The sequence below is a fragment of the Anguilla anguilla genome, chromosome 9, assembly GCF_013347855.1.
Source record: "Anguilla anguilla isolate fAngAng1 chromosome 9, fAngAng1.pri, whole genome shotgun sequence".
In the NCBI taxonomy this organism is placed as follows: domain Eukaryota; kingdom Metazoa; phylum Chordata; class Actinopteri; order Anguilliformes; family Anguillidae; genus Anguilla; species Anguilla anguilla.
In genome coordinates, this window is record NC_049209.1 from 19,754,937 (window position 1) to 19,772,267 (window position 17,331).

At 40.6% G+C, this 17,331-nt stretch overlaps 1 pseudogene; it reads right to left on the minus strand.

Moving 5' to 3' along the window:
• The window catches only part of LOC118235721, a 308,484-nt pseudogene that overhangs the window by 77,699 nt on the left and 213,454 nt on the right, over positions 1-17,331 (minus strand).

Genomic DNA, 17,331 nt, shown 5'->3' on the forward strand with positions numbered 1-17,331 from the left:
CTTCTGATTTTAAAAAAAATTTATGGCCACTCAATAACGGTATATTCTCAGTACTGATTAATTGGACCATGATGTTGGAAATGCCTTCCTAAATGTATAATTTAGTTGTACCTGTAACACTCCCTTATCTTTCAGTCAGAGAGTGAAGATAATAACAGAATATTCATACTGCATGGATGTGTGTATGTAGTGTCATGTGATGCTGCTGAGGAGGCAAAGATCTTACTCGCTGGACACAGGATCCAACGCCTAGTCTCTCGCTTCACATTACCCTGTTGACAGGCATGAGTTATACTCGATATAAATTTCTATATAAAAAAAATGAAATTATCATTTCATTGAAAATGATGTGATGTGACAACACTCACTCTACCTTAAACAACACTCTTGACAGCAGTAAAATCAGAGGAGAATGATGGCATGATGCTGCAGTCATTTCCTGATGAACACTGTCAGGATGAGCTATGATAGTGTGGGAAACAGGGGACAACACAAAGTGAAATGAGCTCCTTACTCAAGGCTACACATTTCCACACCAGCAGAAGTGTCCAAGTCTTAAGCCTGATTTATACTTCTGCGTTGAATCTACGCTGTAGGTACGGCGTAGCTGCGTTCCCTGCACTGTCGCCTACGCCGTAGCCTGACGTGCACCTCCCTAGAAATGTAACTACACGTCGCGGCAACGCAACAACAACGCAACACCGCAACAACTGTAATTGGTCCGCTTGGTAGCGTCGCATTTCCTCCTACGCATTGCCAACTAGCGTTTTGGCTGTGTATTGCAGAGCGACGCAGACAGACCAGCGCACAAGTATAAATGCTCACAATGGCGTAGGCCACTGTGTAGGCTCTACGTAGATTCAACGCAGAAGTATAAATCAGGCTTTACTGTATAATACTATGTAATCTTTGTACTCTGTACTCCAGTTCAGATCTACAAATTGTCTGTGCAATGTCCCTTTATTAAAAACATGTGCAGCATTGTAATGATCAGGGAGCCTGGCTTGCAATCAGGTTTGATTGCCAGGTCAACCTTGCAACCTTGAGCAAGGGGCTTGAGCTGAATTATTCCAGTAAATATCTAGCTGTATAAATTAATAGTATGTAAAAACTATAGGCTCTGCAAGTTGCTCTGGATAACAGAATCTATTAAATATCTAAATGCAAATATATAAATGCTGAATAGATATATAAATATCTAAATGCCAGTATATACAATTCTGGGTCCATAGAAGCAACATGGATGGTTGTGTTTCCATGGTGATTATGTAGCTGTTACTCACAGGCGAGTGGAATTCTCTCCACCATGCCTTAGGCCTAAACTCAATCTTAGCACAATGTAACAATGTGCATTGTCCTTAAGTTTAGAAACAAATTCGGGCACTTAATTTTCCAAAGCAATTCCAACAGTGGCAGTTCTGGTCATTTCAGTGAATAATGATGTCATGTAGGTATAAAAGAAAATAAAATAAAATACATGCTGAAAGGTTATTCAAAGTTAAGGAGGAAGTACACTTCATTACATTCAATCTTAAATCCTATCCATATAAAACCATGAATCCCAGAGGAAGAACCAGAGGGGAAAAAAAGAACTGTTTGTGTTTCTTTTCGTGTCTCATTTAGGTGTTTATCCCACTGCTCGCTAATTAGAACAAAAACAGAATTTTCTTCTATATTTAATTGGTCCACAGGATTCTTTCGTGGGGGGAAATAGAACTGCTATAGAATAGAATAGTACTCCCGATTCAGGTGCTCAGCTGACTTTTGTACAAACCTCTAGGCTTTCAGACAGGGACTTCATAAAAGTCCTTCAGAAATTGACTAGAATCTCGAAAACTGGAACTAACTAAGCAAATCTTCTATAATCATTATGTGCAGATTTCTTAAGTGCTGTTCAGATGAAGGAGCTGTTGTGTTTAGCTTCAGGATGACTCAAGATGGTGTCTAAATGGATGTGAAGAGTTCTTATGATAAAGAGTGTGTGGTAATGGACAGATGACCAGAGAAAGCCCATTTACGGCTGTTTCTCATTGTGAATTTGTAATGGTCTGATGCCTGGACGCTACTTGTAAAAACCATATGCATGGAAAACAGCAGTTTGCAAAGGTGTGAGTTAAATATATGCAGTGCCCTTCAGAATTATTGGCAATCTGAATTAACATAAACCACAAATGCTGAATAAAATTCACATCAAATGTTTTATATACTAAAAAATTCAATATCTTTGATACATGTGATACACTAAATGACCATGGGGATCTGGACACCCCTTGGTTCTGGGGCTATTTTTCATGGTTTGGGCTAAGTCCCTAAGTTCCAGTGAAAGAAAATCTTAATGCAGTGACATTTTAAATGATTCTGCGCTTCCAACATTTTGGGGATTGCCCTTTCCTGTTTCAGCATGACAATGCCTCTGGGTACACAGCGAGGTCCACATAAAAATGGCTTTGTTGAGCTCAGTGTGGAAGAACTTGACCGGCCTGCACAGAACCCTGAACTCAACCCCATCCAACACCGCTGGGATCAACTGGAAAGCCAACTGCGAGCCAGGCATAATCGCCCAATCAGTGCCCAACCTCATGAACGCTCTTCTGGCTGAATGGAAGCAAATCCCTGCAGCAATGCTCCAACATCTATTATAATGCCTTCCCAGAAGAGTAGAAGTTGTTATAGCAGCAAAGGGAGGACCAACTCTATATTATGCCCATAATTTTGGATGAGAGTTTCGATGTCAGGTATTTACATACATTTGGCCATGTAGCGCTCAGAAAAGACAAACATGATTTTTTTTTTCTAAAAATGGTATGTGTGTCAGTTACTGCACCCCTGAATTTTTCAGGCATACTCTCATTGCTGACAAAAAAAACCTGCAACAGTTTGAAGCACATTTCCAAATTTTGATAGTAATTGCAGTTCTTATCAATGGAAAGTGATTTGTTTTGGTTAATGCTCTTCTTTATTCATCAGAGCTTGACATTGGTAAGGCATAATTGCATAGGCTACATCACGTTTCTTACAGGTAAGATCACAAATGCATCAATGAAATGCAACTTTCTGAATTTCTTACAGAATTCCCCAAATTGAGCCGATCTCATCTTAATTCACCATATTATAGTTACCATTTCAGTATATGAACATTAGCATAACATTAGCATAAATAAGTCCAAAGACTGCTATTGATTTGTGAGTGACATTCATGTTAGAAATGAATCAGGGTTGCCAGTTCTGAAGGCCCGGACTAACGCCTGCTCCACAAATTCACAAATAAAGTTGCATACCAGTGATTTAATAATATATCCCCACACTTGCTGCAATGGAAACCACTATCTGTATAAAACCTGACCCGCCACAAGCATCCCAAGACAAGCTCAATTACAAGTTGAGTAACATACAGCTCCAGAGTAAAACACACTTCTCCAATTAAATTTTTAAAATGCAACAGCAATGCTAGGATGACTAAAGGCAATAACTGGGATGGAGCAGGGATGCGGATTTCAAGAGCAGTAATTGCCATTCCTGAGGGGGAGACTTGAGAAATAAATGGAATCAGAAATTTCAGTGCCCGCTGGACAGACAGTGTCGCTCCCTTTCACATGGGGTCTGACGAAACCAGGAAGCAACGAGCTGCTGAAGTTTTCTTTGCTAATGAAAGAAAAATATTATTTATTTCATCAGAAAATTCTTTCATATTGCTGCTGGCAAAAGGACATTACACCAGCAAGGGCAATAGGGGTATTATATTTATTTTAAGGACAAACTAGCACAAAATTTGTAAATGCATTACTTAAATGCTTTTGCAAATTGTGCCTCAATGTTCATTAACTTTCATTTTTATTATTTATTTTTCAGAGAAGCCCCATTTAGCCCTATTTATTTTTGTTATTCATCCAATAAGAAATTTCTAGTATCTGACTTTTCCAGGATTTTAATTTTACAGGAGGCACAGCAGTAATGTGCGAGTGTGGTACAAATGAGAGAAAAAGTGCAATCACATAATTTGGTAGTCTGATGTATAGATAATGCCACATATTTTTCAAAACAAAAAACAACAAGAACAACAACAATATAATAATAATATATACATATATTACATAGAGTATATGTATATACATATTATTATTATTATTATTATCATCATCAATTTTTTATTTTTATTTTAATGTTACCAAGACAATATAATCAATCACTAATCACTTTGGAATGAATTTATGTTCTCTTCATCAAAACATGATGCGTGTGAGATATCTCCCATTCCTATTTATACTGCCATACCAACATGCAAACATCAAGCAAGACATAGCATGCAATAAATAACAAAAAAAAAACTTTAGGCAGAGAGGCAGGTACGTTTAATACTGCATGTCCAATCACACCACCCATGGTGTCAGGCATGGGTGAAAAGGCATCTTCACTTGCTGCAGGATCTGACTACCTCCGGATGTGACTACCTCATATTTTTCTATGGAAAATAGCCCTGTTCATTGTGATACAGCACCGATTTAATGCAGAAAATTATATTTTTATTTAACCGAATCACATTTTCTTTTAAAGTGGAGTGAGTTTGACAGAATCCAAGTCTTTGTATCACCAGAGAACTAAACCATTGAAACCACTCTGGGTGGAATCCTGGAAACAGAGACCCCATCTGCACCCCACCCAATAAAATATTCAGTGTTAATTCAACTCTGAAAGAATTAATATTGAATAGGGATTAGATATATTCTATTAGAGTGAATTGTGATCTATGTCAATTGAACACAGACCAATTTAATTTGCAAAACAGTTCACTGTACCCCACCGTTCAGTCCATACATAATCCTGTAAAATAATCATACATGTGAAGACATCTAATTGAAATTATATTTTTTATGTAAGTAAACATGCACATGTGTCTTTCAAAATATATATTCAATTTCACATACTGTATATTTTTTTCCACTATAGATCAAGTATAATGTGCAACAAAGACATAAAATCAGGAAATGTATGGAAGTGACAAATACACAGCCTATTCTGCTGATAGTGAATATTCTAACATATTGAAAAATAAGCCTGATTTCTCAAATTTAGGGGAGGGGGCTGTATTATTTCAACGCGTGCTGCTTTTTCTGAAGCTTTGGAACACACAATACAGAGTGGAGGGGGAGGTATGGGGGTAGCGGGCGGGGACTGCGTCACCCTCAGGGGGGTGATATGAACAAATCTATCTGCCAACTCATCAGCGAGCCATTAATCACACCCATATGAATAATCCCAGCAGAGTCATCAATGCAAAACACCGGCAACATCATTAATATCCATTACTGAGCCACAGGCCTCGCCTCCTTACCAGAGTCGTGAATATGTAAGTGTAGTAGACGGAGAGCATCCCCAACTCCGAGGCCTGAGAGAGACAGAGACAGAGGGGAAGAAAAGGGCAAAGCAACAAGGTCAGAGGTCATACCTGCACCTGGGATATTTTAATTCATTTATTCATTCTATCGATTTCATATCAATATAGCACTGATTTTTACAGTGTGTAGATCAGCTGATGTGCATTAGTGGAAATTAGTGGAGGCTTTGAGAGAACAGATGCACAAGGCTGTCAGTACTCAGCATCAAGACACATTTTGTTTATGTCAAATGATTATTTCATTGGTGGTTAAAAAACAAACAAGAAAAATCTCAACGAGTGTTTTAGTCTCTCAAAATCTTTCTTGCTAAAGTTTCTTGCTAAACAAGAAGTGAGACAGTTTGACTAATTTCTAAAACATTGCACTTGTCAAGTAAACAGTAACTTAAAATGCGCTAAATTTTAATTTGAGAGAAAAAAAGAGAAGATTTTAAGTCTCATTACAAGAACATCTGTTAAGACCAACTTTGTTGCGGTGCATGTGGCTTATAATTACCATAGAATCATCAATAAGTTAGTAAATACAGAATGTAATTTAAAAATGTTATTAAACCTGCTACTCATTCAAAACAACAAATCAGAAAATTAGAAGAGCAATTTAAAAATATTGCACTAGGTCATTGTACATATATCACTTTATTTGCTCTCTCTGTGTTCAGTAAAAAAGAAGCCACTTTACTTGTACTCAGTTGGAAGCAATGTATTTACCGACTGCTTTCTAATGAGCACCAAACAACTAACAGACATGCAATAAAGTTGGACGGAGGCGTTTGAGATCAGTCTGAGAAGGAAATAAAAGTTCAGTGTACATGGTGATATTTTAATTCTTCAGTGATGTTAATCTGGAGTGAAGTCTCACACACTGCCCAAGATTTGTGAATAATATCTGGATTGAATGAAAATATTTTCACATTTTTGCACTGCATTGGCCCAATAATGTGTTCCTGTTTATTTTAAGGGCCACAAAATCAATGGCTCACGTCCTAAGGAACCTCATTAAAGGATAAGTCGGTGAGACGCTATTAAGCATGGCTTAAAGATTGATGCGTTTAATGCTGAAAAACCTTGCTTTTGAATTCTCCCTTGAACATTGTCCTCGATTTATACAGCTTAATAAAATCAAAAAGCACAAATAACAGAACCACAAATATGGCATCAAACGAGCTGTGCGGGAAGTGGCACAATATAAATTCTGTGTGAAGTGAGATGCTGGAGATGGTACTTCTGATGCTGTATTTCTGCTTGCTGCAGCTTGTCTCTGTCTCCACGGAAACCAGTGCCCAGACAATGAGGATATTCACATTCATCCAAATCTACACATATGCATTTGTGCGTGAATTTGTCCTTCTACATGTGAATGAATTGTGAATTGTTATTTTTATGCACGTGTGTATGTGTGTGCATGCATGTGAGAAGATGTATGTGCATACGCGCAAGCCAGTGTGCTTATGCAAGTTCACGTATGCGTTTGTGTATTTGTCAGCGTATGTCTGTGTATGCATCCGTGTCTATGTGCATGGTTGTGTGTGACTGCACATGTGTGGGCGCCTGTTATATGACCTGAAATTATAAGGATGACTTAATGGAAAACTCGGTTTGCTCACAGCCCCTCCCACTTCGCAACAATTTCCCTCGTTTCAGATGGAAAGATACAGAGAAGTGAAAATGCTGGACCATATCATTAGCCCACACATATTCAAGCTCCATTTACTTTTTCATAAACAGCCTGTCCTCACGCTACACTTTCATTAAAATTTACAGACGTGAAAATTGCAATCGATATCTACATCAATTATACTTAATCACGGCCTCATTTATTCACCGGAATAGTAAAGGTGGCGAGTGATCGATGCACGGATAAAATTTTAAGCTGTGAAGTCCAGGAAGAGTCTGTGAAGTAATTAAAAATGCATAGATGCCCCTTTCTGCTCCCAATCAATATCTGGAGCGGCCCGTCGACCGGTCCCTCTCCAGCCCAATCTTCTGTTCATGAAATGCCAACCGTTGCACAGAGGCGATCCATTACTTGTTCCAGTCACACGCTGGCCTGTTTATTAATGATGATGGGATCTGGCACGTTCTGCTTTATCTCGCCGTTTCTCTCTACACTCTTTATACAGCTAGCACATCTGTATGGAATTTTCTGGCAGATGATTTTTTACAGTACACAGTATAATATGGTGTGAAATCTGCAATGTTGTTCCGATACTCCTCTGCACATCCAGCTAATTAATTTCAACTCCATAATTAACAAGTTTTTTTCCGTCCCCGTCACGGTCCTCCTGAAGTGACTGCGAGCCATACTTGCATACATCCATTTAGCAAGGATTAGATTTGACATTTTTAACTTCGGCTGAATACTTAGATGGCAAACAACACTTGTATTCAGGGTACTGGCCACAGTATCTGACAAGATATTTCTTCAAGGAATTATGCTTTGGGTGTCAAACTGCTGTGTTCACTGTTGGTCAAGTATGAAGAAAGGCCATTCCCCATTAAACATTTAGGAAACATGCTAATTAAAGCAGCCCCATCCCCACGCATTTTCCTTTTTGGGGGGAGGTGTGTGTGGTGGCCAGTTTTCTTTGTTAATGTGAAGTTGTTTCTGTGCAGGGCTGCAATCTTCCTTTTATTTTACCTGTATGTGTTTGTGTTTCACACAGCCCTGCATTTTGGCATTTCATAGATACATCTGTCACACCAAATAACAGAACTTCTCTCTGATTTGGGCTTGGGCATTTATGTAAACTGACTCACTGGGATGCCTCAAAAAAGGTATCTACTTCTCTTTGGCCACCATTTGTCACATCAATTTACAAATGATTACTCACAGAACCCTTGTTAGGATCATGAGAGAAGGACCGTCGAATAAAGCAATGACTTAAGCACCAGATTGTGTCTTCGGTTTAAATTTTTCTCTGGGATCAACTAAAAGGAAGGGCAATAAAGGGCAGGCATGGTTGTCAAGATGTCAACACATTTTCAGTGGTCAGATTTGTGAGGACAATTGCTTTTCTGTGCCATTTTAGCACCATATAAAATTCTGCCTACAGCAAATAACACCAAATGCTTCCTCAAAAAACCTGTTGAACATTATTTTTGTGATTGGAAAATTTATTATAGTTCACATCTTGAACTTAAACTAAACAAAGATTTTTTTACACTGGCAAGCACACCATTTTATTGGATCACTTTCAGGTTGCCATCTAATTTGTGTGATGCCATTTGGCCTAAACATTGTTCAGTGAATTCAGTAAAATACAGAATTGTAAAATAAATAAGGAAAATAAGGAAATAATAAAAATTTGGCAGCAAAACCTGACACACATTGGCATCTTTGGTGGTACTGTAGTAGAAAAACAACAGATACCACTTAATTGAGAAATGTGCTGAACCAAACAAAACTTCAGGACAAAACTAACTGATGTTGTTTTTGCTTTGTTTTATTGTGGTAATAACAACTGAACACAATCTAATGTACATGACATCAATATTAAATATAATTTAATATAACAGCAAAATGTAAGCAGGCAACTTGTGAAGACAGATTCTAATAGAGCAGCCACTGCCCTCTGAGTGATCACAGTTTCTTTGGTAACGCATTAACTGGGGGAAGAAAACAACACTTGACACACTGGCTTAGACTGCTGACTGTTGCAGAGGGGAAACTGGACAGAGATGTGAATCTGCACAGGGTGACGGGAGGGAGAAACTTCACGAATGCCAAAATGGAGTAAGTTACCATGTGATTTCGCTCACTGAGATTGGAACCAATCATCTTTTTGTGTGTTGTGGATTTAGGTTTTGATTGGTTCAGGAATGTCAGTGATTAACAGAGTGTGGCTGCTCAACCCACCCATTATGGAGCCCGTAGGAGGCTCTCCTGGCCACTTACAGACCCTGTGTCATTGTTGACCTCTTCGGGGCGCCATGGCTCCAGACCAAATCAGGGGTCACGGAGAAGAGGATCATAAGCTCGTCTTGCGGTGTGTAGGCGGGTACGCAGGCGCAGAGCTCTTCTGAGCCCGTCCCCATTCCGTGCGCTTGCCTTCCCGTGAGGTCAGCGCGCCTGGCCAGCTGGCCAGGGCACGACGGTCGCTGACAGTGAAATAAAGCTCTCAGAAGTGGCCATTGTGATTTAATTATAGAACAGTGTAATTCGCTAGCCGCAGTAGGATGCAGCGCTGGCAGTGGTCGAAGGTTCCTTAAGAATTTTCGTACTGCAATTGAGCGTGTAATTGAATACTGTGACTCCAGCTGGTGCACAGGCACAGCTGTCTGAACATTGGCAAACAGCTTTAATGAGCTGGGCCAACATCCACATATCCCAGCAAAAAGGGTGCCAGCTCTGCCCCACTCCCTCGGTGAACTGTACCTGCCTTACACCCCCCCCCCCCCCCCCCCACCTCCAGGAACACAGAGAGGATCCAGAAAAGGGGGAGAGGAAAATAGCACCCAGTCTCTGCAGAGTCATCCCAGGACAAAGAGCAGTTGTCTGTGTTAACAAGTAAACAGGACCACTGGCAGTCCCAAGGCAAGGGTCTTATAGCATGACGAGAGTGAGGAAACATGCTGGTCTCCAACAACATGAGTTTCTGCTGAGAACAATGCACACGGAACAAAAAGCAACAAAGAAAAGATTAGCAGATGCTTTCATTAAGATGGGGAGGAAACACAGAGAATGAAAGCAAGGCACAGGAAAGAGAGGGAGAGAGAGAGAGATAGAAAAAGCTGGACAGAGCAAGAATGAGAGTGAGAGAGGGAGATGGACAGGATCCTAGAGGTGTTGAACAAAAAGATTTATGGAGAAGTGTTCAAACCTCAGGACTGATTTCAGTTTGGGTGGCAGGGTGACCCAACACCTCAGTGTGCCCTTGTGATGCAAAAACATCAGCAAAAAACAGACAGAATATAAGTACATCACTAACTTGACCGTGGGGTATGGCAAAGTCTGCCTACGGCAGCACACAGAAGGGACAAAGACCTTGATACAGTACAGCACCTACAGTACTGGAGGCCCTTGTAGGAACATTATAGTATATCACCTGGGATATACTATCTAATTTCTGAACAACAATGAGGATACTGATCATGACAATGATAGATGGAGGATGCTTTCACAAACAGGGCTTCAGAAGTTCAGAGAAGTAAGAGTATTACAAATGATATTGGGACAATGATAACACCAGTGATGGGATAAAGAGCCTGACTCTCCTCCATCTTTTGCACGAGGCATTAAACCAAGGTCCTGACTCCCTGCAGTCATTAACAATTTCACGGCGCTGAGGGGGCTCCTGGCCAAATTCCCAACCTGATGATCTAAAATCATCCCTCCAGTTAAATAAATGGCTCCCTCTGTGCCTCAGGAGGCATTTGAATGACTGACGCAAAATGGCTGCCGTGCTTCGTCCAGGCCAGTGTGGCTCATTAGTAGTGCTTAAGGTGAGTCACCCTCACTTAGAACTGTTTTCCCTCCTTAAAAGGGGAGAAGGACAGTATATATATATGCAATTTTTCATTCCATCCTCTACACTTTCTGCAGCATGAGCGGTTGGAGCTGGAACAAAGAGGAGCGACTGGGAGCCAAATGGTAGTCATGGAAATTAATCGTCCTTTTAAATACAGCTCACCAGTGTCAGTGTCGTACGCTGTTCCCTTAGCAATACGTTGAGCCAAAATCACATTGCCTGCTCGACACTCGGGAGCTAAACAACTTTGAAATTCAGAGTTTCTCGGGCTTGCTAAAGCGAAACCTGTTACGCGCGCACGCAGCTGTGGCCTGCTCAAGTCCTTCCACCGGAGACGAAAAATCAGCCGCAGATCCGCGAGCGAGCCGGCGCTGACGACGGAACCGATCAGCATCAGTGTCGGTGTCAATTACGAGGGTGATGAAAACGAATGTCTGTCGAACCGCGCCAGCCTCACTTAAAAAACGAGCGGCTTCCTTCCCCTTTCATCTGCGGCAAAGTCGCGGACGCGGGTTCCGGAATCTGCCGCCTCTGCGAAACTGCCGAACGCACCTACGGCGGGAATTCGAATCCTCACCTCGCCGATCGGCTCCCCTTCAGCGTCGCCCTCGAGGCCACGCCCTGCGCGCGGTAATCAGCCCCTTCCTGGCAGAGCAGGGAGTTAATCGCGCAGCGCTTTCGTCTAGACGAGGCCATATGCTGCCGTGCTCCGTTCCCCGCCACTTCTGCTGCCTCTGCACGCGACCTCCGCAGAGGAGCGCACCGCTTTCTAACGCGGGATGAACACGCAGCTCCGTCAACACCCTTCTACGTTACGCTGTGCACCGTGACGCTTGTTGGAGGCACGAATGAATGAGCAGCACACTCCATTACGTCCAATTTAAGAGAAGGGACATTTATGAGCTGTGCTGTTCATTATGAGACTTCTATTCAAGTTCACTTGTCAGGGGCATATAGCTGTTTTAATTATTTATTTTTTGCTTTTCTTTTGTCATTAGTTAATTTATCTGTGCATTCATATGCAAATTCCAGCCTTCACAGATAGCCGGTTTTTATATAAATACACTTTTTTTATTTCCAAGTAGTCAGAGTATATTCTAAATATTTGATGGAATATTACAACTTTGTGGAGAATAACATCCTAAAACTTACTGTATCATACTGTGTTTTTTGTGCAAATAACACCCAATAATTGGGTTCAATAAAGTCAAGACAGCTTTTGATACTACTATACAATCACTGAGCACTAAATTATAAGGTATTCACTAAATCTTGGTTAAAAAATAAGGCCTTCAGATAGACAGAACATTTTCATTTTTCAGTGTATTTTTAATGTATTTGAAAGATTAATACCATTTAAAGTCCCTGAAATATACAATGCTTTTACTTACTGATTTTTAGTTTTGGATTCACCCCTCCTACCATGGGTGAGTTTAACTATTCTACACAGTTTCTTAACAGAGTAGGGCACTCAGAATTGCTATACAGCTGAAATGACAGATATCTCCTACTGAAATCTCCTGCCAGACAGGGAAAAGAAATGGAATCATTGGGCTTGAAGAAAAAATAAGCCCCTATCAATTCATAGCTTCTACTGAGTTCATTCAGTGGAAGCTATAAATGTGGTCTGTAAACAATCTACTGTGGCTTGCCAGGCAGCTCTTGCTTATTCAGAAAACAACTTGCTTTGGACGTGATGACATGAACCAGACAGGCCCACCCTTTTCAGGACAATGTGGGATTGGAAGACTTTGTCAGGACTCATTGTGTCCAGATGTGATGACATTATCAGGACAGACTCACCCTCTCCAGCATGATGTGGGACATGGTGATGTTGGCATCCACAATGATGGTGGCGGTCTTGTCATCGCGAATCTCCTTGAGGATCGGCGTTGGGTCCTGGCTGTCGTCCAGCATACGCACCGACAGCGTTTCCTTGGAGATGAGGAACTGACGGAGCAATCGCTCCAGGTTCATCAGGCCTGCATTGCAGGGACAAAGGGACAAGAAACACAACTTGGTGTCTGTCTTTGATTGGTGCATGTGGCCTCAAGACTGCCCAATGACCAGAGAACACACCATATGGCTTTCAGATGAACTGAGGGGAAAAGAAAGCAGTTCTTGGTCTGTGGAAAGCACAGCTTCAGCCTGGCTTCAGCAAATACTTTTTACACCCAAATTTACACCACAAAAGCTGAAAATGTTAATTTAATTGAGCCATTTTTTCAGTGTGTAATGTTTTTGGTGGCCGAGGTTGATTTTTTTGATGAGCACCAACTGCTCTTTCTGTGGTACTGGGTATTAAGTGGAGCTATAATATTGTACAGCTGTGAAATAATTAGCAGGTTGTGATAGAGTATTTTGTTGTTTAGTATATCCCTTGTGCACATGTTGTTGAAGCTGAAGTCCTGGAAATAGGATGTGGTCAAATTATGAGGTCAAAAAAGTGCACACGCATGCACACACACACATATGCACACGCGCGCGCACACAAACACACATTAGTGACTTGTTTTAAAAACATGCCACTTCCTTAGGTAAAGTATGACATGAGATATGAAAGCAGGTGTAACACAGTTTGACAGATTAAGCAATCATCAAAATAAACATGAAAGAAACACATCAACGTTCTGTGGAATTCTGCTGCTTGTGTACAAAACAAACTCATGGAAAAGTGTTCTCCTGCCACTGGAGCGAGGAAAGACAGAAAGCGAATGAGAAAAAACCCACTTGAGTTCTTGGGACTTAAAAAAAAAATCTATTTTATATATAGAGAGACATTACTTGCATACACTCACAGGCTGAGACTGAAATGAAACATCATCAATAAACCACAGGATACAGCAAGAACAACAAGACAGCCAATTAAAAAAGTGAGAAAAAAGAATTAACTGCACCGTACAATGCTGATGGTCCTTTTTTTATCTTTAAAACAACAAGCTTCTAAAAGATTTGAGCCAATTAACCTCAAGACAGGAGGTAATACCAGCAGTTACTTTGTGTTTTTGACTCACTGACCTAAGGTGGATCTTTTCTCTTATTATTTTTCACAGCACAGTTTACCCAGCAGGAAATCAGTATCATTCTGAATGCAGGACTGTCGTCTGTTTCCTGTCTCTGCCAGGCATCCATTACCCACCATGTCCTGTCAAAGCACATCCCTCACTTAGCACAGAATACTGGATGACATGCCTCATCGCTAAACGCACAGAGCCTTTCATACAGTATCTCACAATCCTTTCATTTCATTTTTTCATTCCCTATGGAGTGCAGTACACAGAGAGTAAGCCTGAATGGTCAGGATTGCATAGGTGCAGTTGTGGCGGGGGGAACTACGCAATCTTTTCCTGTTGGACCTCACGTCTTCTCGTTCCTTTCTCTGGCTCACTTGTCAGTTGTCTCTAAAAAGGCACCTACAGCCATTTCTTCAGTATCTTAAGATGGGAGTTGTGCTGTTCTGTGAGAAAACAGGGAAAACGTTTGCACTGGAAAATTTTTAAGCCTTGCCCGTTAAGGGAAATTTATTTTCTTTGTTTTATACAATACTGTTATTCTGCTGTTCTTTTTCTGGTTTTCATGTTCAAATGCATATTTCCTCCTTAAATGTTAGTTGAGAATTGTGAGGCAAGCTATTGTCTTATTGTAGTACATTTATAGAGGAGCCCTTGATGCTCTCAGGCTATTTTGATCGGCCCCAGGGCTTCAGGTTTTGCCCACCAGGCTGTACACCTGTCAGATTATTTTAACACAATCCAAATCTCCCCCACACCTTAACACCATGCTGTTATACCATTGCTAAAACACAGTACAAACATCATTGTGCTTCAAATCTATGTCAAACATAGCAGTCACAACCCACAAGCCTCTATTGTTTCAACTACGACTGATATTACAGACAGTAGTCAGCCAAGAACATACAGTGTATGAGATAAAGTTCTGAATGTTTTGATGGTTCTGTGCTATGATATATTATTGGTTATTATCACTCTTGCTTAGCTCAAGCTACAGTGCAAATTATATTGTCAATAATAACTTGTGAACTGAAGTGCAGTAGATTTCTCTCTAATTGCTATGACCGGTAAAGGATCTGCATTGCTTATAATTGTATGTCTGAACTGAGGGCTAATCAGTGTAATGGGGGAACAAGCAGAGGCTGTCACCACAGGGTGTGTCTCTGCAGTTCTATATTCAGTATTTTACCAGATGCAAAGCTGTTTCAGTCTACTTTTTTTTAGCTGGATTCTGCTAGGTCTAATAAAATGTCAACTTTGAAAACCAATTTTTAACCTGTTCTCTCCCAATTTGGAGAGAACCCAGTTTCATTTCTATACCCATCTGCAACACTCTTGTCAGTTCAGGAGAGCACAGAGAGGCAAAAGACTGATAGAAATCATTTACAGCCAGCTCGCCTTTTCCTCTCCGCTCCATAGCCAACCAGCTGAGCTGCGCAGTCGCTGTGTCAGAAGAGTACACTTCTTTTGCAGCCGGCTCAGGCAGGCTGCAGACGCCCCAGTGAGCAGGGGATTGTCGCTACCTTCCACCCTGCAGACTGGATGACATTTAAATGCTCCACTTTGGGACTGTTAGCCAGAGCTGGAACTGCCATATTGGACTATAGGGAAAATCCACACACTGAGAAAGTGTTTTAACAGAGGATAAACAACCCTTCCTCCACTATTAAAAAAAAAAAAATCCATCCCTGTATCTTTATCACTCCAGCTTTAAAGCTCCAGCTTTATCACACAACGTATGTAAATAAGGATCAGCTAGGCCAGAGCACTGCTTTTTCAGTATGCTGTAAGTCACCACTTGCCCTACATTAATTCCTTTGGGACTAACTGAACATTCAAATGGATAATCCCAGAACAAAAACTACAGTACACCTTGTTACATCCCAGCTTACATTCTCCCAAAAAAAACTGCCATTATTATAAAGCATTTGCTGCACCCTCCTGACTAAGCTGTGCAGAGTATGCAGGAACGCAGGATTTACTGTGCTGCTGGAAACTGGGTTGTCAGTTCAATATGCCTCAAATCTAAAGACTTGTCACTTAGCAAAGCACTCGTTTCAGCACACCTCCCTCCAGTGTTTTTTTTTTTCCACATTTTCTCCAGGTAGAAGATGTTTTTGCCAAGAATGGGAATCTATTTAGCCTGCATGCAATTTTAAAACAGGTGAATGGTTCCTTGTTTGAACATTTAGCCTTCTTGGATGAACTTACTCTACTTTATATTTTGTTTTGAAACTATACCATTTCTTAAACCATTATTTAATATTCTGCATTCATTCCTGGTCCTCTGAGGGTCTCTGGGGTCGATATGCAGGCGAAAAACCTTATCTAGCTATCTGTGATCTGCTCGCTTTGCCTGTAAAAAGGAAGTGCTTGTGGGTATGCAAGCACCAAATGAAAGAAAAAAAAATCCAAGCAACAATTCAGGTGGAAAAAAAGGACAATACCAAACCGAGTCTATCTGTACAGTGTGTACAGTAAGAACTTCTTTTTCTTTTTCTTCTTCTTCTTCAGCTTTAATTAGAGATTATCATTGACATTTCTGAAGCTAGATACAGAGATGAATAAACATTCCTCAGTAATTGAGCTGTTCCAGGAGAGACCGTGACTAGGGAAGCACAGAGGGAAGGGTCTTAAATGCCAATTCAAGATTGGCACCAAGTACATGCCCATCAAAAAACAATACAGGGAGACCTGGATTCTTCAGCTTTGATAAAGAATCAAAAAAAGAATATAATCTTAAAAGAAAGCAAGAAAATTCTTTCTTCCAAAGAAAGGATATGCTTGACAGCTCCTGTTCTAGCCTGTATACCAACTGTCCATTCAAGTGGACATACTCAATGGAAAAATGTTCAATGGAAAAGTGGATCGGTGAAGGAGATTTTAGAAAAAGGCATACCCCTTTTCTTTGAAAATTCCCGTAGGAAATGGAAATTCTTTCCAGGACGTTTGAAATTTACACTTGTATTTCTCTCTCTTTGAACTCTCCATTTCTCTCTGCATCCTGCCAGCCACTCAGGACAGCAGCTCTCTCCATGCTCATGTAACTATGGAGATGATGCATGTAGTGTGCAGCTGTATAGTCATCCACGTGGATACAGCAGATTTCTGGGGTCATGGGGCCCACATGACAAGTTGTGACAACAAAAAAATAACAAAAAAACTATATACATACACAGTATATATAACATATCCTGATTAAACTGAAGAGCCTCTGATCAGCAATTTCTCTCTAATTAATTTGCAAAACTACAGTGACGTGTTGGAGATTGTGTTAACTGTAGTCCGGGAGGACTGTTATAACTGCTCAATTAAAGTCACTGATTTCAAGGCCTAAACTGGCTATCGGTTGAAAATAAGTAACAAATGGAACAAAATGGAGATATAGAATAGGCTTACTCTGGTTTCCAACAGCATAAACAGTAATTAAATTTCACTGAGAGAAACTGTAATACTCTAA